At 47.6% G+C, this 20,340-nt stretch overlaps 1 protein-coding gene and 1 pseudogene across 4 annotated transcripts in view; both read left to right on the forward strand.

Moving 5' to 3' along the window:
• Positions 1-20,340, forward strand: part of TBL1X (transducin beta like 1 X-linked) — a 236,124-nt gene that overhangs the window by 182,227 nt on the left and 33,557 nt on the right. The gene's annotated exons all lie outside the window — the stretch shown is intronic.
• On the forward strand, positions 8,665-20,338 carry LOC135228846 (small ribosomal subunit protein eS24-like; annotated as a pseudogene).

Raw genomic sequence — 20,340 nt, forward strand, 5'->3', positions numbered from 1 at the left:
GACCTCATATGTCATATACAGTGCCTTACAGACATACCGTACATACAATCTGGTGTGTCTGTGATGGTGTTTGGAGGGCAGTGTTGGTTTGGTGGTAGAATTCTCACCTTCCATGCAGGAGACCTGGGTTCGGTTCCCAGCCAGTGCACCTCATGTGCAGCCACCACCCGTCTGTCAGTGGGGCTTCCAGACTAAGATGAACTAGGAGGAAAGGCCTGGCGATCTAATTCTGAAAATCAGCTGGTGACAACCGTGGGGACTGCAACGGTCCAATCTCAACTGATCACGGTACAGGACCAGACAGTGTTTCGTCCCGTTTTACGTGGGGTCACCACGAGTGAGGGTCCAACTCAAGCACAGCTAACAACAGCAGCAAAGTTGGGAATCTGTAAGACCATCCTCAGACTTGATGACTTACTAGAGGGACTCATGGGACTCAGAAGCTGTTATACTCATGGTTACAGTTTATTACACCAAAAGTATATCAAAGAAGGGAGCCCTGGTGGTGCAGTGGTTAAAGTGCTTGGCTGGTAACCAAAAGGTCGGTGGTTTGAACCTGCCAGCCGCTCCGCGGGAGAAAGATGTGGCAGTCTGCTTTCGTACAAATTTACAGCCTTGGAGCCCCTATGGGGCAGTTCTCCTCTGTCCTGAAGGGTTGCTGTGAGTTGGAATCGACTTGACAGCAGTGGGACCACCAACTGAACATACTCATTCCCTTTGTAGAAGACCGTTGTTGCAGGGTTGCAGGTTTTCAGCTTCTGCATCCCATGTGTGAATGCTAAGCAGGAACGTATATTAAGTGCTAATTGTTTAATCACAAACCCTCTCGTAATGGTGCTAGTTACAAACAAGCCCCTCTTCATTTGAAGGGTGTTTTCCTAAATTGTTCTTTTGGTCTGATTATAACCACTTACACTGGCAAAATGGAATGGGCAAGAAGTTGCAACTTCCTAACTTCCGGATGTCCACTCCCATTCCGACCACCCCGGGGTCCCAGTGCGTTTTCAGCTGAGCCATCTTTTCTGAGTTTGCTGTTATAATTTCCATGGGTGTAAAGCTAAGATTCCATCCTCCCTCATCCATTTTAACGAGTTCTTGTAAAGTTATGTCAGAGTTGAGAAAACTACATGCCCGCCGAGCTTGTAAAACTTTTGAAAGCAAAACTAGCTAAGATTATATATCAAGACTTGCCATTCTTGTGGCCCTTGCTTTGTTAGAGAAAAAGGAAGGTAAGTTGGAATGAAAATCGGTTGAGTGTTTATACATTACGGTTGTTTAAATATGGGCATTGGGCAATATCTACAAACCATTTCCATTAGCATTAACGTCAGAAGAGGCTAGATCCTTTTAAGACTTAAGCCGTCACTTCCTGCTCTAAAGTAGGTGATGATATGCAAAGATCTGAAACTTCATGTTTCCTGTTCTAGAGCAAATGAAGTAGCCACTTACCAAGGGGGCTTTCTTCACAGTTCGTCTGCCATTTACAGTCCAGACTGCTCTGAAGTTCTCACAGGACCTTAAAAGTGGCCTGCATTCATGTATTTTGTTTCTTGCCAAATTCCATTCCCTTTCTTCCTTTCCAGACGTATAGCAAGTTGCCCCTTTTCCCTAGGTCCCAGGACATTTGTTCACTGGTGTCTCCTCCTCCATCCACTTCTTCACTGTTGTTGTTTCCCACCAAGGTGATGTCCTGTCCTTGCCCTCCCTCATCTGCGTCTGCAGTCAATGTATTGCTGTCTCCCAAGTTTGGACATCCATCCCCAAACTCTCCATCTACCCCAACTCTAAGAGTCCATCCCCAACCTCTCCATCCATCTCGACTCTAAGAGTCCATCCCCAACCTCTCCATCCATCCCAACTCTAAGAGTCCATCCCCAGCCTCTCCATCCACCCCAACCTCTCCATCCACCCCGACTCTAAGAGCCCATCCCCAGCCTCTCCATCCACCCCGACTCTAAGAGCCCATCCCCAACCTCTCCATCCACCCCGACTCTAAGAGCCTATCCCCAACCTCTCCATCTACCCCAACTCTAAGAGTCCATCCCCAGCCTCTCCATCCACCCCAACCTCTCCATCCACCCCGACTCTAAGAGCCCATCCCCAGCCTCTCCATCCACCCCGACTCTAAGAGTCCATCCCCAATTTCTCCATTGACCCCAAGTCTAGGCATCCATCCTCAACCTCTCCATCAACACCAAGTCTGGCTTGGGGTCAGATATTTCTTTTTCATAATATCTTTCCTGCCACCTTCTTGTCTCCGTCTCTCACCCCTACAGCTCCATCAGCACATCTTGTTGTGTTACCTCTGTCCCAATCACCGCGGCTCTGTAACAGTAACAGTGGTGGTGGTGACCAGTAGTTCCCATTTATTGAGCACTTACTGTGTGCCAGGTACAATTCTCAGTGCTTGACAGTGGAAATGATTTGTTTTCAGCAGTCAGCCTAGAAAGTAGATTATGCTAATGGACGGCAACAACCCCATTTACAGAGGAGAAACCTGAGGTATGGAGAAGTTACCAACATGCCCACATCTCACAGCTAGGAAGTCATAGAGCTAGGATCCATGATGGGCCACCGGGTTCCAGAATCTTCCTCTTTTAAACGATTTTCTTTCATCTGCTCATGTGGTGGATTACACTGATTTATTTTCTGACAGTGAATCCTGCTGCGTTCCTGGAAGAAGCCCCACTTGGCAGGACACGCTGTCCTTTTTACGTGTTGGTGACTGTGGTTTGTTAATACTTGGTCTGGCCTGCTCACATTTATCTCACAGAGAGAAACGAGCTGTGATGTTCGCCTTTTAATGGCCGCGTCAGCTTTGGGTAACCGGGCCATGTGGGCTTCAGAAAACAGACCGGGGGTTTAGAAACTGAACCTATTGGTACTATCTCTTAGGCCAGGTTTTCCCATGGACCAGGGTTTCTGTAAAGGACCAGGTAGTAAGCATTTTCGTCTTTGTCGCAGCTACCCATCTCTGTAGCACAAAAGTAGCCATTGAAAATATTTAAGTAAATGAGAGTAGGTTTATTTACCTACACAGGCGATGGGCCAGATTTGGCCTGTAGGCCATAGTTTGCCAGCCTCTGCCCTAGACAATTAATAGAATCCAGAAATTTCTTCCCTCTTCAGGATACCTGGGACACAGTGAGTGTATAATGACTATTCGTGGCTTCCTTTTTCTTTTAAAAATGTCTGTACCCTCCCATTGTCTGAACTTTCACTTCCCAACCTTAGTTCTTTGCTCACAGGCTGCGTGATTTTTTGCCATATTTGCTTACCGCCTGACATATTATTTACTCAGTATTTGTCCTTAAATTGGAACAGTTACTTTTTCTTACGTGTACCATTATATCAAGGAGTCCTGGTAGTGCAGTGGTTAAATGCTTGGCTGCTAAGCAAAAGGTCGGCGGTTCAAACCCACCAGCGGCTCCATGGGAGAAAAGGCCTGGTGATCTGCTCCCATAAAGCTTACAGCCCAGGAAATCCTGTGGGGCAATTCTACTCTGTTACATGTGGTTGCCGTGGGTTGCAATTGACTTGACAGCACGCAGTAACAGCCACCGCACCGTTATATCTGTTAGGTATGTCTGCATGATAGTCACTGAAATAAATAAATATGAGTGTTAATATTTGCTCTCATGCTACCTAAAGTTACTTTGCTTACCATCACAGGTATGGGTACCACGAAAGAATGGTTCTTGATGCCCGAGAGTACAGCCATTTGTCATAGTTTTTAATTCTACAAATGCCTGTTGATCGGTCTGTTCAGGGGCACAGTTGGAAGCATGGGTGAGACAAAGTCTCATTTTTTCTCCTCACCTAGGGAGGATATAGGAGTCCCTGGGTGGCACAAAAAGTTAAACACTTGATTACTAGTAGAAAGTTTGGCAGTTCAAATGCACCCAGAGGTACCTTGGAAGACAGGCCTGGCAATCAGCTTCTGAGAGGTCACAGCCTTGAAAACCCTGTGGAGCAGTTGTACTCTGCACACATGTGGTTATGGATTGAATTACAAAAACCAAAAACTAAACCCGTTGCCATCAAGTTGATTCCGACTCATAGTGACCCTATATGACAGAGTAGAACTGCCCCATAGAGTTTGCAAGGAGCACCTGGCAGATTCGAACTACCAATCCTTTGGTTAGCAGCCTTAGCTCTTAACCACTATACCACCAGAGTTTCCGTGGATTGAATTGGATCCCCCCAAAATGCATGTTGTAAATCCTAACCTCTAGGCCTGTGGCTGTAGTCCCACTTGGGAATTGGTTTTGTTATGTTAATGAGGCAGAATTAGCATTGGGTGTGTCTTAAATAATCTCCTTTGAGATTAAAAAAGAGATTAAACCAGTAGGATAGGGGAAGAGTAAAGATTGCCCAGGAGCAGAAGCTCAAAGAGACAAGGACCTTCCTCCAGAGCTGACAGAGAGAAAGCCTTCCCCTAGATCCCTGAATTCAAACTTCTAGCCTCCTAAACTGTGAGAAGATACACTTCTGTTGGTTAAAGCCACCCCCTTGTGGTATTTGTTACAGCAGCACTAGGTAACTAAGACGCCATGGAGTCGTCCTGAGTCGGAATTGATTAGACTGCAACTAGCAACAACAGGGAGGATATGATATCATCTTTACAGAATTGCCTGTCATTGAGGCTGATAAGCGTGATATTGGAGGTGGCCACCAGCTGGGCACAAAGTGAGCCCCAGGATAGGTCGCATCGTGGGAGATACACGTGAGGTGGGTCTTGACCTCCAGTTTCTCCGGCAAAAGAGGAGGAAGAGCGTTTGGGGCAATATCAAGAGTCTGAGTGAAGGCCCACAGTCAAGGCATGGCAAAGCCTGGCATGTTTCAGGGAGAAGAAGCCATCTTGGTGAAGGAAGTATGGAAGGAGGAGAAGATTCTAGAAAGTTGGGTTGGCAGAAAATTAACTTAGCCAGGCTGAAAACCGAGACACTTGTCTAGTCAGAAGCCATTGTTTTGTGTTTGAACACTAAATCTGGAGACAGCATGAGATAAAGGATGACAGAATTGATCACAGTGAAAAGGAAAACATGACCAAAATGGTGGCTATCAAGACCCGTTGAGACCTAGCCTGGGAAAAGACTGGTATTGTGCTAAGTTAAAAAGCGCAGAGATGCAAAATTCTGTGGCCGCAGTAGTTATAGGTAAAGTTAACATGCACAGAGAAAAAGCACTGGAAAAAAATTCCCGACATATGAGGGCAGCCATTGCATTGGTTATAGAATAATGTGGATTATTTTCTCCATCTTCCAGATGGCGTTCTCTATTAGTCCCAAAGTCACAGGTTCTTTTTTTCATTGCTAGTAAAAAAAAAAAAAAAATTCTTTTTTTGTTTTTACTCATGGCAAAAGAGTCCCAGGTTGGTATAAATGGGTAACGGAACTTGGCTGCTCACCAAAAGGTTGAAGGTTCGAGTCTACCCGGAAGTGCCTTACAAGAAAGGCCTGGTGATCTACTTCTGAAAAATCAGCCCCTGAAAACCCTGTGGAATGCAGCTCTACTCTGGAACACATGAGGTCGCCATAAGTTAGAGTTGATTCAATGGCACCTGTGTTTTTTTTCTTTTTTAGTCAACTGTAAAAGGTTTGGCTATGATGCTGAAACTGAAAACACGAAACCCGTTGTCATCAAGCTGCTTCCGACTCGTGCTGCCCCATGTGTTTCAGAGTAGCACTGTACTCCATAGGGTTTCCATCGGCTGTAATCTTTTGGAAATACATTGCTAGGCCTTTCTTCTGTGGCACCACATTTCCACCTGTCAGATGCAAAGTTCAGGAGAGTTCAAGACCGTTGGGGACTTCTCTTGGGTGCTACAAAGAGCATTAGGCTGTCTCTGAGCTTGCTTTTCCAAGAGCCCGACTAGAAGGAGGGCTAAGGTTTCTCCTCACCCTTCTCTCCTGCGATTCTCTGTAAGCATTTCAAGGAACAGGACCCCTCACACAGTGTCTCCCTGCCCCCAGGCAGTCTTCTGGCCCTGGAGGAAGTAGCAGCCTCCATTTATCCGTAGTCATGTTTCCTCCTGGACCTCTCACAGGTTTGGAGGATATTAAAAGAGCCTTGGCAGGGGCGCCCAGTCTACAATTGCCAGTGCCCAGCTGTGGCACTGCCAGCCTTGGGTTCCAGGCCAGATGTGCCAAGCAAAGCCCTGTGTTCAGGAAGCCCTCTGGCATTTGCTTTGGATGCCATCCAAGGCGGTTCCATTTTGTACTCCATCCCGTGTTATGGAGGGTGGGTCATCCAGAGCAGGCCCACAGCATGTGCAGACTTCTGCCCTCTGTGTCCTGAGCGGACGGCTGCCCGAGAATGGGGATGGGAGCAGAGGACAGGCTGAGGGTCGTTTGGGGTTTGGTTTTTGTGTTTTTAAGATAAACACGTTGAAATGTAAAGCTAACGTGGACATGTTCGATGATTCAAAAAAGCATTCTGTGTGCTTTTTACCACCGATGAAACGGGTGTGTGTGTAAGATAAGAAGCGGTTCTCAGGCAGAAAACGCCCTCCTCTGGTGAGACAAATCCATTGCCGTTCTAGAAGGTACAAGTGAACCCACAGAGAATTAGCTCTCCGAAAATGAGGGCACAATGTCTTGTCCTCTGGACTTTCTTGTTTTTTGTTTGTGTGTGTGTAGGGGGCATCCGTGGTCTGAGTGTGTGTTAGTGTGTGTGACGTGAGTATGATGTATCTGTGTGTGAGTGAGTGTGTATGTGACATGTGTGTGGTATGTGGCGTGTGTGTTAGTGTGCTGTGTATATGTGTGTGTGACTGGTGGGTGTGCATACGGGCATGTGAGTGGGTGTGTTCATGTGTGTATGTGAGCGTGTGCGTATGTGTATGAGGTGTGTGTGGTAATGTGAGTGGATGTGTTCCTGTGTGTCTTGTGAGTGCATATGTGTCAGTTTGGGGTGTGTATATGTGAGTGTGTGATGTGTGTATGGGCCGTGTTTGGTGTGGGAATGTATGTGTTAGTGTGTGGTGTGTATGACTGGTGAGTGTGTGTGATATGTGTGGTGTGTGTGAAGGGGGCTTGTGTTTGGTGTGTGAGTGTGTGTGTATGGTATATGTGGCTGTGGTGTGTGTGTATGCAGGGTGTGTGAGTGGGTGTGTTCATGTGTGTATGTGAGCGTGTGGGTGTGTGTATGAGGTGTGTGTGGTAATGTGAGTGAATGTATTCACGTGTGTGTCTTGTGAGTGCATATGTGTGTTTGGTTTGTGTATATGGGGTGTGTGTATGTGAGTGTGTGATGTGCGTATGGGCTGTGTGTGCTGTGGAAATGTATGTATTAGTGTCTGGTATGTGTGACTGATGAACGTGTGTGATATGTGTGGTTCGTGTGTGTGGTGTGAGAGTGCGTGTGTGTGTTCCCCACCATTTGATTTATTTGCCCTTTTTCCACTTCGTCACCCTGTCCTCCTCTTCATCAGCACCCCCATCCCATCCCGCCTTGCGTCACCTCTTTCTCTGCCCTGGGCGGGGGGGGGGGGCAGCTATCCAGGCGGCTGCTTTTGTGTTGGAGACACCTTTATGATCCAGGAAATACTGACAGGAGAGAAGCTGTGCAGGTTCCTCCAGGAACAAGGATGTTGCAAGAACGTTGATATTTGCAGAAACAAGAGTCCCTGGCTCTGTTGTCATAACAACTGTGTTGTAAAAGCCCTTCCCTTTAGTCAAATTGAATGAGGTTTTTTTTCTCTCAGTACAATTTGGGTTTTGAAAGGGCCCATGGAGGCCACGTCACTCCACCTGGCTGTGCTTGAGAGAGGAAACCAGGGAAGCTCATGCAAGTAGACCCAGGCCTCAGAGCTCCTGGTTAAGCACTCTCTCTGAGACCACAAAGAAACCACACCAAGTTCATCCATGGCCGCTTCTCACTTTGTTGTTGTGTGTTGTCTCTTCTGTCCCTGCCGTGGCTTTCTGTATGTGAGTGTTTCTGAAAGAATCAGTTAGTCTTTGCTCTTTAGAATGCAGATAGCCTTCTGCCTTGTCATCTCAACATAGACCTTGTTTGTAACTTATTTTGCTGAAGAATGGAATGCAAATGGTATTACTAATTAAATGCTTTTCTTCCTCTTTCAAATGGGTGCCATATTGGTGTGTGAGTTAAGAGGATGGAATTGGGGTATTTCCAGATTTCTGTGAGTTAATTCATAAAGAGAGCTTAAAACAGTGACCAGCACATAGTAAGCACTCAGTATCTTTAGTGTTTTGTTATTGTTACTCTTCTCCAATATTTTAATAGCTTAGTCTTTAGAGTTATACCCATGGCCGGGGCTCCTGTTTGGTGTTTTGAGATTAGCGAATGTGTGACAGTCATCTTTTTCTAAAAACTTGGTTTTCGTTCTGTTATGCTCTTGTGCCTCAGTCCTTCATTTTTAAACAGCTCTGGTAAAGGCCTTTATTCTGAAGATAGCAAGGACTTGGCTTTATTCTGTTTCTTATCCCACCTTTCATGATCTCCAGCCTCACCATCTTCTCTTATCCATCTCTCATTTACCTGCTCGCAAATTCATCCTGAGCACCAGCTACTGTGGGTGTTTGCATAGGAGAGGTGCTCTGTGTGCTGTAAAGTGAATTAAGGGCTGCCCGAGGATCAACCACCGTCACAAATGACACGGTAACTATCCAAACCAGGAAGTTCATGGACAACCGTCTGCTTCAGTAGAAAGCAATGATCGTGAATGTCCTTCACCCTGGGAAGGCAACAGCACCTAAGACAGAAATTTGGGGAAAACGAGCTAGAATGTACAAGATCGCAAATGTCCAAGACTATAGTGCACAGGACAGCCCCCACCACAGAGAATGATCCAGCCCCAAGTGTTAGCAGTGCTGAGGCTGAGAAACCCTGACCTAGAATTCCATTTTCCACCACTGCCAATAACTGCTCAGCAATGACAGATCCAGGTGGCATCTTTGTGCTTGGATTCAGGACCCATTTTGGTGGTGGCAAGACAACTGGCTTCGGCATGATTTACGATTCCTTGGGTTATGCAAAGAAAAATAAACCCAAACACAGATTTGGAAGACATGGCCTGTGTGAGACCTCAAGAAAACAGGCAGGGAACACAAGAACAGAATGAAGAAAGTCAGGGGAATTGCAAAGGCCAGCGTCAGTGCTGGCAAAGAGGAGGAGCAAAGCTTCCACGGTGACTTGATCTGCTGCAGCAATGTGGATTTTTCACCAGGGGGCTAATAAACTACTAAAAAAAAAAAAACTTTTAGCAAGAAAATAGGGCTTCCCACCTTCACAGACCTTCAGCCTTCCCAGGAGCTGAGAGGTACAGGTGAATAAATTGACTGTGCGCCACACATTGATAAGATGCAGGGCTGTGGCTCAGAGAGGAGAGCCCACAATGGATGGCTTCCCATTGTGTAGACAAAGAAGGCTTCCATGGAACAGGACACCTGGCTGGAGCTCTCATTGCTGAGGAGTTATCCGCAGTGTTGGAAAATGGGATTCTGGATCAGGGTTTCTCAGCCTTGGCCCTGTTTACACTTGGGGCTGGATCATTCTCTGTTGTGGGGTCTGCCCTGTACACTGTAGGATGTTTAGCCACACCCTTGGCCTCCATCCACTAGATACCAGTAGCACCTCCCCCAAGTTGTGACAACAACAAATGTCTCCAGACATGGCCAAATGACCCCCTGGGGAACATGAGCACCACTGGTCCAGACCAAGGGCCGGAATAGTCAAAGGCATCCTTTGGGAGAGCAGGCATGTGTTTCGAGCCAGGGCACCCTGGGAGAGGGGAGGGGGCAGCAGCTTTAGAATAGGATATGGAAATCTTAGAAGGATCCAGGCCCCAAGTGTTGGCAAAGAGAACAGAAAAGACAGAATGGGCAGCAGAGATAGGGAGAGAGGTGAGGCAGTGAGTCTGGGTGGCCATGACTTAAGTAGTGATAGCATAATATATGTCAAGGGTTGGCACATTTTCCCTGTAACTGACCAGATGGTAAAAACTTCCAGTTTTTTGGACCACTACATCTCTGATGCAGCTGCTCAGCTCTGCTGTTGTAGCTCAGAAAGCAACCACAGACAGCATGTAACCAAAGGGGTGTGCCTGTGTTCCAATAAAGCTTTATTTATACAAACATAGGCAGAGGGCCAGATTTGGCCAGGGGGGCCTTTAGTTTGCCAACCTGTGTTCTAGACAATTAGGAATAAATACACTGCGTTCATTGACTTTGGATCAGTGCCAGTATTCCAAGTATGCAAGTTTGTTAAATGCTTTATAAAAATTCTGCTTTTAATGCCACAAGTTGGTGCCCTTGGTATTTGTTACAGCTGAAGAGGCAAAACCAACCCCACAGCTGCCCAAGTATCAGATGTCTGCTCTGCCAAGTAAGCAGGATTTCCAAGGGCAGGCGAGTGATAATTTAGCTGGTTTTGCTGATGAATCAGGCCAGCATTAACTGGGCAAAGTGGTTGACCATGCAGCTCAGATGGTTTGTGAAATCATTTGTGAAGGAGCTATTATTTAGCAGCGTTATGATCGCAAGACACACAGAACGTGCACTTGGTTTGTTTTAAGTCTGTTTTCATTGTCTGGTTAGATGAGGCACCTGAACCTACAGACAGTTTCCTCTCCCGGGAGGCCATTGTTGTTGTTAGTGCTGTTGAGTTGACTCTGACTCATGGCGACCCCGTGTCACAGAGTAGAACTGCCCCATAGGGTTTTCTTGGCTGTTATCTCGTCCGGGAGCAGATCATCACGTCTTTCTCCCGCAGAGCCACCGTGTGTGTGAACCACCGGCCTTTCGGTAGCAGCTGAGCACTTAACCACTGCACCACCAGGGCTCCTTCAAGGCACCTTTCATTTCAAAAGGACAGCACTTTACTTCTGAAGGTCCTAATTACGTGCTTTTAAAATGAGAGCCTTGTCTTAAGCCTTTGTGGTTTACCATGAATACAATCCCGTTTTTCTCCTTGGAAGCGTTTTTCCCTCACCTGGCTAATCTTTGTTACTGGGTGTTACCTGCTTTCTGTGGCCAGTTGGATGTAGAGGGGTGGCTTGCTTTTCAACGGCAGCAGCCATGGCCTGTGTAAATCAAGCAGAGATGGGAATAGACTAGAACAGTGGATTGGCCTTCTGGGGAGCCCATTCCTCTCCTTCAGTGATTCTCAACAGTGGTGGGGACAGCTTGACAATGTGTGGAGATACGTTTGGTTGTCACAACTCTTGGGAGGGCAGACTGCGGGCGTCTAAAGAGGAGAGTCCAAGGATGCTGCTGCATGTTTTACAAAGCAGAGGACGGTCCCCACAACAAAGAGTGATTCGACCCAAATGTCCGTCTGGTTGAAAACCCTGCTATCTGCTCAAAATTGGAAGCAGCCAAGATACCCTTCACCGGGACGGTAGCAGGAACAGATACTAGGATAAACAAAGTGTGGTAGATCCGTGGTGGTGGTGGTGGTTGCCATCAAGTCAGCTCCAACTCATGGCGACTGTATAACGTGACACAGTGCTGCCCTGTCCTGCACCATCGTCACGATCGTTGACGTATTTGAGCCCATTGGTGTAGCTATCGTGTCAGGCCATCCCACGGAGGGTTTTCCTCGTTTTTGGCAAACCTCTACCAAGCTGAATATCCTTTTTTAGTGATTGGTACAATGGGGTATTATCGAGCGATAGAAAGAAATGAGCTATCAAACCACGAAACGATACGGAGAAACCCTATGTGCGTGTTGCCAAGTGAAACCTGTTTACTGTACAATCCAACTATTGGGGATTTTGGAAAAGGCTACACTATAGTGACAGTGAAAAGATCAGTGGTTGCCAGGGATTCGGGGCGAGGAGGGGGATGACTAGGTGGACCACAGGGCATTTTTAGAACAGTGAAACTCTTCTGCATGATACTGGAATGGTAGACACATGACATTATGCATTTGTCAAAACCCATAGGACCATTGCAACACAAACAGTGACCCTGAATGTCATCTGCGGGCTTTGTTTAACAGTAATGTGTCAGAATTGGTTCATCGTTGTAACAGATGTACCAAATGTAAGATATTAGTAAGAGGGGAAGCTCTGTGCAGGGGAAGAGGGGATATATGGGAACACTGTACTTTCTGCACAGTTTTTCGCTACACCTGAAACTGCTCTAAAAAAACAGTCTCTTAAAAACATAAATGCATAAAGAGACACCTTGCTGTCCTGAGTTTGGTGGGTGGAAAACTGTTCTCTGGGTTCAGGCTGGCTGAGCAGCAGCGCCTAAGGGTGAGCCCATTGCCCTCACATGGCTCTGTCGCAAGCCCGTTGCCCTGACACGGCTCTGTCACCCAGGTACTGCTGAGCCCTTCATTCTCCTCCCTTTGAACAGCTTCCGCACCAACCTCTAGGCCTGCCTGCACGTTTCCTGTATCTTACTGGCATCCTAGTATCTGTTCCTGCTACCGTCCCGGTGGGCAGAAGAGGGGCAGCAGTAGAGATGAGGAAGCTCGAGGTCTGGAAGTCACACAGCTCAGGCTCGCTGCCAATGCACAGGATCCTGAGCCTTGATGCTCATTCAGGAGGGGTGGGCCCTGGTAGGGATGGTTATGTGCAATGCTGGGAGAGAGACATCCTGCCGGGGGCACCATCCTTTCCCTATTAGAGCCTCACCTGGCACCTGGGAACATGGCAGGAGCCCCGGCAACCTTGGCCGAGTAGGAGGTGGTCAAGGAAGCCTCATTTCATGGTTCATGGGGTTATCTCCTTGGTCTGGACCAATGACCATCAGAACTGGAAAGCATCTTAGAGACCATTTCATCTAGGGTCCTCATTACATCAACAAGGCGAAACAGGGAGAGTGGTATTTCCACTAGTCTGTGGTCTTCTCTCTCGGTTCCAAAGGGTCTGGGTCAGACAGCTTGAGTATCTCAGTCTACATCAGCCCCTCGTTATCACAGAAGAGGAAGTGGAGGCCCAGCCACCTGAAGGGATGTGGCCGAGGTTACTCAGCCCTTAACGGTGGAGCCAGGACAGAGCCCCACGCCCCTGGCTGCTCCTCAGACATTGCTGATGTTTTCACCACATGGCCTCCCCGCTTGCCTTGACTAAGTGAGGTTGGCCAGAAATCAATAAGGACTGAAAATCCACTGATTTAGAGGCTAGGTATAGATCCATCCAAAGAAATAGGACTCATATAAATGGAAGCAAACAGGAGTTTGAATGATGGTGTGAAGCATTATGGCTCATCTTGATGAAGGTATCTAGTTTCTAATTGTGATTCACTGTTATCTCAAATATAGAACCCAAGTTTTAATCCAAAGTGTTCAAGATGACAGCACCCATACCTAGCTTTATCCTACTTTACCACTTTGCTTTGGTGGTGGGGAGTTCTAGCAGACTGCCTTCAGCTCTCCTTTTCTGCAGAAGTTTCAGTTCCAGACCCTTGTTGTTGCCTTTGAGTCAGCTCTGATGCATGGTAACCTTAAACATAACAGAAAAAAGCATTGTCCAGTCCTACACCATCTTCGTGATCATTGGTATGTTTGAGTCCATTGTTACGGTTGTGTCAGCCCATCTCATTGAGGTTTTCCCCACCTTTGCTGGCCCACTACCAAACATGATGTCCTTTTCTAGTGATTTGTTGTTTTTTGTGATGATATGTAAGCAGGCCAGAGTCTCACCATCCTCACTTCTAAGGAGTAGAGCCTTCCCCTGACGTGACGGTTAAGGTTGTGGGTGGTGGAAGAAGGTAGTTCTAAATACCAGTTATGACCATATGACCAGTTGCAGAAACAAGCGTGTAATTGTTGAATATTTCTTCCTGTACATGTGCATCAAATATTTTTGTTTTCTTCCCTTACAATATAGAAGATATAAATGGGGCTAGTGCATTTTTGGTTGTACGCGTGTTAGTTGTATCACGTTAGGTGTGAGTGTGACTTTGTCTTTATTTAGAGATTGTGTATGGTTTAAGGAGATGCGTACAGTGCCACACTGACAAGGGGCGGACTGTGATGGTTAAGGTTGTGTGTCAGCTTGGCTGAGCCGTGATTCTCAGTGGTTTGGCAGTTACGTAATGATGTAGTCATACTCCATTTTGTGAGATAATGTAATCACCTTCATGAGGTGATCTGATGTGATCAGCCAATCAGCTGTAAGGGGCGTGACCTGCATCCAGTATGTATGGACATCAGGCGAAGCTCACTGGCTTTTGCTTGCTCTGGATCCTGCGTCCGCCTTGTTATCCTCCGACTTCTAGTCTTTGGGACTTGAGCCGGCAGCCTGCCATACTGCCTACCGATCTTGGGATCCGTCAGCCTCCGGAGCCGGTGACCCAGCAGTCTGTTATCTTATCTGTCGTTGGATTTGCCAGTCTCTGCAGCCCGTGAGCCAGCAGCCTGCTGTCTGACCTGGCTGATCTTGGGTTCCTCAGCCCCTGCAGCTTTATGAGCCAGGAGAAGCCTTCAGTCTGATGCCTCACCCATGGACTCAGAGCTTGCCAGACTCTACAACCATGGGAGCCATTTCCTTGAGATAAATCAGTCTCTCTCTCTCTCTCTCTCTCAAAGATAGAGTGATTTTGCTTCTCTAGAGAACCCAGCCAAAGACACCTTATATCAACAAGTCTTGACGAGAATAACACCCATCAAAGGAGCTTGTTCTAGAAATCAAACCCACATTGAAGAACATTTTCATGGAGACAGTCAAGCAAGCTATGCAACCAAACCGTGTACTCAACATTAAAAAGCACAGAGGAATAAAGAAATCAAGGACACACTCAAGCCTTGGGCTGGAAAAGGACTTTGTGCCGAGTTGTTTCATCCACTTGCCTGCACTGCCTTCGTGGCTGTGCCAGTAGGAGCCACTTGTGGTCTGGGAATGGAATTTGAATCCTCCCAGAGGATTTAAGAGTCTCGGTGCTGTACTTACTAGGTCTTAGTGTATGGTAAGAGATCGGTCTTGGAATCACCTAGTCTGAGGTTTGAATTTTTGTTCAGTATCTGATCACGTGCATAAACCTGGAACAGGTTGACAAATTTCTCCGGTATTTACCCTTCTGGTGTGTAAAATGAAACAGAACCAACTATAAGCAATTGCAGTGAAGGTTGAGATAATGAACACAAAGCGCCTAGGCTTGGCTAAACGTGGGAGCTATCAAAAAAATTTGGTTGGTGAGTCTTAAATATAACCATTCCATGGCATAGTATTGTTCGAGGGAATGAATGGATGAATGAGTAAGCAAGTGAATGCCCTGTACCAAAAAATGGCCTTTTCTTGCACAACGGTTCCATCAGAAAGTCACTGCAGTGTATTTGCCAGGAGCCCTCGTTGGCAATTTTGTTGTACTTGGATGGAATCATTCTGTAGCTATTTGTAGGCAGTGTTTCATGGGGACTACAGGTACCCACTGCCTGGGTTTGGGTCTCAGACCCTCCCTATGAGCTGAATGGGGTTTTGGAAATCTGGTATGTCACTTGCAAATGAGGTAATGACACGTAGATTGCGGGAGGTTTAGATGAATTCATATAAAGTTCTTGGAGCAGTGCTTGGCAGAGTGTGGGTGCTATATAAGAAACTGCCGTCCCCCTTCGTACTCAGTCCCATCAGCTGGCAGGACATACCTGGGAGAGAGGTACCTCGTCCCAGCCGAGTGAGTAGGGTCACCTGCCATGAAAACTTAGAAATTCTCAGGAGAGAGATGTTGCTGCGGTCTTGGGTGTTTAGGGATGGTTCTGCAGGATGGGGGAGTGAACCCAAGAGCCCAGCTTGGTCCCATTCCCTCCATTGACCTGGGTTTTTCCAGCCTATACCTTGCCGGAACCTGAGTGAAGAAGCTGGTGGTGAGACTCTAGCGTGTTGGAGACCTAGCAGGTGGAGTCATTGGTGAACACAGGGCCAGGCTGGAGCGTGTAGGGAGAGCATTCATGATAGAGAGGAGGAAAAGGTCAGGTCCATTGTCAGGGGCCCTTGGCCTGTATCATCCAGTGAGGGAAGAACCCTTATTTTGAGGGCAAGCCATCGAGGGGCTCCTGTGCAACCTGATTCAGGTATCTGTCGCTCTGTAGAGGGCAGTGGAGCTCAGCGGAAAATTCTCAACCTCCGTGCAGGAAACCTGGCTCAATTCCCAGCCAGTGCCCCTCAGGTGTGGCCACTACCTGTCTGTCACTGGAGGCTTGTGTGTCGCTGATGCCGAACAGGTTTCAGCAGAGCTTCCAGATGAAGGTGGAGTAGGAAGAAAGGCCTGGCGATTTTCTTCTGAAAAGCCTGTGGGTCTTGAACTGAATCTATCCCCTGAGGTCAGCTTTGAGCAAAATAACAGATTGGCACACAAAATAAAGTGTATTATCCATGAGTATGGTGCTCCGTTAAACACACATCTTTATGAGACCAAAGAAGGCAACATTTAATCCTGGATTGAATTGTGTCCCCTAAAACTATCCGCCAACTTGGCTAGGTCATGAGTCCCAGTATTGTGTGATTGTCATCTGATGTGATTTCCCTGTGTGTTGTAAATCCTATCACTATGATGTTAATGAGATGGCTTAGCAGCAGTTACCTTGACGGGAGCAACAGGATTAGCTGGTGTCCTTAAACCAACCTCTTTTGAGATAAAAAAGAATCAAGCAGAGAGGCAGGGGGACCTCATACCACCAAGAAAGCAGCTCCAGGAGCAGAATGCATCCTTTGGACCCAGGCAGGGCTCCTGCAAGGAGAAGCTCCTAGTCCAGGGGAAGGTTGATGACAAGGACCTTCCTCCAGAGCCCACAGAGAGAGGAAGCCTTCCCCTGGAGCTGACACCCTGAATTTGGACTTGTAGCCTACTAGACTGTGAGAGAATAAACTTCTCTTTGTTAAAGCCATCCACTTGTGATATTTATGTTATAGCAGCACTAGATGGCCAAGACGTTATGAAAAATGTAACTAATGTCACTGAACAGTTTGTATAGAAATTGCCAAATGGGAACCTAGTTTGCTGTGTAAACTTTCATCAAAAACACAATAAAATATTATTTTAAAAAAACCACTCAGGGCAACATTTCTTTCTGCTATGCATGGGATCCCTACGTACCAGGGGCAGACTCCAAGGGAGCGGACCACCACAGCATCGTTTTGTTAGGAAATATACAAGGCTCTGTGCAACTGATTGTAAAATTAAAAGTAGCTACCGCATGACTGTTCAACAGATCTAGTATTTCATATATTCATTCTAGCCTTGCAGTGGGGGAGACAGTGGAGATGAGGGGAGGAGAGTGGAGAGAGAAGGAAGGAAAATGAAGAGTCAGGAGGGGGAGGAGGTCCCAGGCTGCCTTCCGTGGAGGAACAGCCCCCTCTGCTGAGCGTTGGGCTTATTGCAGAGTTTGGCTGGGTTTCTTAACGCTGGCAGGGCTGCTGATACAGAATCTGACTCCTGCCCCTGCTGCCCCGGTTTGAGTGATGAAAGTGGGGTTTTACGTGCCTGGGCGTAGCGTGCAAGGCTTATAGGAAGGAAGCAGGAGACCCCAGAGGGGCCCGGTGCGCCCCATCAGAGCGTGGAATGAAAGGGTTGCGGTGGGAAGACTCAGAGGGGAGGACCTTGGAGCAGAAATTAACGACTCGATGGCACTGGGTTTTTGTTTTTTTTTAATCAAAGGTGGAGGTGGGTGGAAGAAAGAGTGGACGGGTTAATTCCAAAGAGCCAGGGTGTTCATTCTGAGCAAGGTTGACAGGCCCCAGTCTTGCAGAATAATCAGATTTAAAAAAAAAAAAAAAAAAAAATTTTTTTTTTTCTTTTCAAGCCCACTAACTGGTATTGCCATCAGTAAACCCAGTTAAACCAGTTGGCTTCGAGTTGACTCCAACTCATGGTGACCCCGTGCATGTCAGAGTAGAACTCTGCTCTGTGGAGTTTCCAATGCCTGCATTTTTGGAAGGCGATTGCCAGGCCTTTATTCTGAGGCACCTCTGGGTGGACTTGAACTGCCAACCTTTTGGTGAGCAGCCAAGTGCTTTACCCATTGGCACTACCCAGGGGCTCTGTTAACCTTAAATAGTTGGCAGAAGATCTCAAGGAGGCAGCTGGTGTGTTCACCTCCACAGTACTTGCTTTTTTCCTTCTTGCCTGATCAGTGGAAGGTATGAGCAATGTGAGGGTTCACACCCCATCTCGGAAACCCGCCCAGCCCACCACTAGCCACGGAATAGTAGCACAGGGTCTGTGTCCCACACACAGGGCCCCAGAGCCCCTGCAGCCTTCAGCCTCTTTCAGGAGGCCCCTTCCCCGGGATTCCAGGCTCCCAGCCCCACCACGCAGGCGCCGGTTATAGAGGAGGGACTTCTGTGGGGCCCTCATTGCCCTCGGGCCCCGGGAGGTCCCCACCAGTGCCTCCTCCACCCCCTTGATCACTCTCGGGTCTTGAAGATGATGTTACCCAAAGTAAGCACAGTGTTTACCTTGCTTACCAGATCATCTGTGCTGAATAATTTCATAGTTTTTCACCACGTCAAAGATTCTGCTTCTGAGTATGGCATCTGTCTCCTCCCATCCCACAGCACCTTCCTGCAGAATCAAAGCCTCTTTTCACATTTAGAATCCATGACAGGAGCAGATGACCTAGTAAGCAAGGTAAGCACCAGCTGACTTGTGCTTACTATCTGTAGTGAACAATTTCACATGGGTTTGGCCATATCTGGTGATGAAATCCAGATGTAGTGAAAGCCATGTGAAATTGTTCACTACAGGCTAGTACGTAAGCACAAGTCAACCCAAGATTACCTTGTTCTTGTTCGGTGCCTTCGAGTGGGTTCTGACTCGTAATGAGATTACCTGGTTTACGGGATAATCCGCCCCTGCAAGGCACGTTTCTACCTCCAGCCACGGTGTCAAGTCTTCTCCCAACACTGGGCTGTGGCCTGTTGCTTTGTTTTTGCCATTTTAACCGTTTGCGAGTGTGGAATTTAGTGGCATTAATGACACTCACCACGTTATGTAACCGTCAGCACTCTCCAGTTCCTGATCTTTTCTGTCCCCCTAAACAGAAAGGCAGTACCCCTTCAACAGTAACTACCCGTTCTCCTGCCCCGGCCCCTGGTAGCCAGTGATCTACTTTGGTCTCTATGCACTTGACGGTCCTAGATATTTTGCGTAAGTGGGTTTGTACGATAGTTGTCCTTTGTGACTGGCCTGTTCCAGTCAGCGTAATGTTTTCAAGGTTCGTGCACGCCTTAGTGCGTATCAGCGCTTCATTTCTCCCTGTGACTGAGTAACGTTTCCTTGTGTGCGCGTAGCACAGTTTGTAATTTACCCACCCGTCTGTTGATGGACATTTGGGCTGTCTCTACCTTTTGGCTGTTGTAAACAGTGCTGCAGTGAACATGGGCGGTGGTGTCAAGTGCTGTGGAGTGGACGTGTGACGGAGTAGAACTGCCCCACAGGGTTTGCTAGGCTGTCATCTTTGATGGCGCACCACTGGGCAGCATTTCTTTCTGTTGCACATAGGGCCGCTACGAGTGGAAGCCAACTTGACGGCACCTAACAACAACAGTCTTTATGGAAGCAGGCTGCCACATCTTTTTCCTGCAGAGCTGCTGGGTGGGTTTGAACCACCGACCTTTCGGTTAGCAGCCAAGCACTGAATCGTTCTTCCACCGAGGCTCCTTGAGCATTGACTCGTGTGTTCCCAGTGTTTTAATTGAAGCTCCTTCATCGGGACACTTATCTGCGAGAGCCTTTGGATTGCCAAATGTTTCATTTACTGTTACTCTCTAAGGAGATGTATTGGGTACAGGACAGGCAGGTCGATTCCAACACATGGCAACCCATGTGTTACAGAGTAGAGCTGCTCCATAGGTTTTCTTGGCTGTGGTCTTTCTGGAAGCAGATCACTAGGCTTTTTCCCCTGCAACCCCACTGGATGGATTTGAACTGCCAGCCTTTAGGTTGGTAGTCCAACGTAAACTATATGTACCAGTCGGGGACAGCCATTGAAACCTCTGTGGAGCCCAGTTCTACTCTGACACACATGGGGGGCCACAAGTGAGACAGCCAGCGGCTCCATCACTTGCAGTTGCACGTACAAAAAAATCCCAAAGCTGCTGCTGTGGAATCAGTTCCAACTCACAGCAACCCTATAGGACAGAGTAGACTGCCACATCTTTCTCCCACAGACTGGCTGGTGGGTTCAGAGTGCCCCGGCCTTTTGGTTTGAACCCACCAGCTTGTTAACTGAAGAGCACCTAACCACTGCGCCACCAGGGCTCCATCCATGCAAACACAGGCCTCCCACTTCCCTCTCTGCCCCTCTGTCCCCGTGCTTGCATCCGCAGCCACACGCATCCCCGTTGAGCGTGTCTGAAGTAACCGGCGCCCCTGTAGATCTCCAGGGTGCACTTCCCGTTTGACGCCACCTGGCCTGTCTCCCTTG

This window comes from Loxodonta africana, chromosome X (assembly GCF_030014295.1).
Source record: "Loxodonta africana isolate mLoxAfr1 chromosome X, mLoxAfr1.hap2, whole genome shotgun sequence".
Taxonomy (NCBI): Eukaryota; Metazoa; Chordata; class Mammalia; order Proboscidea; family Elephantidae; genus Loxodonta; species Loxodonta africana.